This window comes from Egretta garzetta, unplaced genomic scaffold (assembly GCF_000687185.1).
Source record: "Egretta garzetta isolate BGI_Z169 unplaced genomic scaffold, ASM68718v1 scaffold60, whole genome shotgun sequence".
NCBI classification, from domain to species: Eukaryota; Metazoa; Chordata; class Aves; order Pelecaniformes; family Ardeidae; genus Egretta; species Egretta garzetta.
Genome location: NW_009258269.1, coordinates 3,015,245 through 3,015,738, shown reverse-complemented (window position 1 = coordinate 3,015,738; position 494 = coordinate 3,015,245).

Below are 494 nucleotides of genomic sequence, written 5' to 3'. Positions count from 1 at the left end.
GGTGGAGGCCCCATCCCTGGGAACATTCCAGGCCAGGTTGGACGGGGCTGTGAGCAACCTGATGTGGTTCAAGGTGTCCCTGCTCCCTGCAGGGGGGTTGGGCTGGGTGGCCTCTGGGGGTCCCTTCCAACCCAAAACATTCCGTGATTCTATGATAAACCATGAGTGTGTGCGTGAGCTCCAGCATGCGAGAGAGCTCAGGGCTTGCAGGATCCAGCGGGGATGTGCGTGCCGTGCCGTGCTGCGGGAGGGGGCTGGAGGACGCTGCGGGGCTGCAAAGAGCAAGCGGCAGCAGGACGGGGGGGTAAGGGAAATCAAGCAATGATCCCTGCCCCGCGCGCCCAGGCGTGCCGCTCCGCGAGGGGCATCAGGGGGCTGGCACGTCCCATGCTGGAGGGTGGCGACCAGCGCCTGGCACAGTGTGGCAGGGGACAAGGCGCCCCAGGGCTGTGGTTTTGGGGTGACATCAGGGAGGACAGCCCACATGCTCTGCC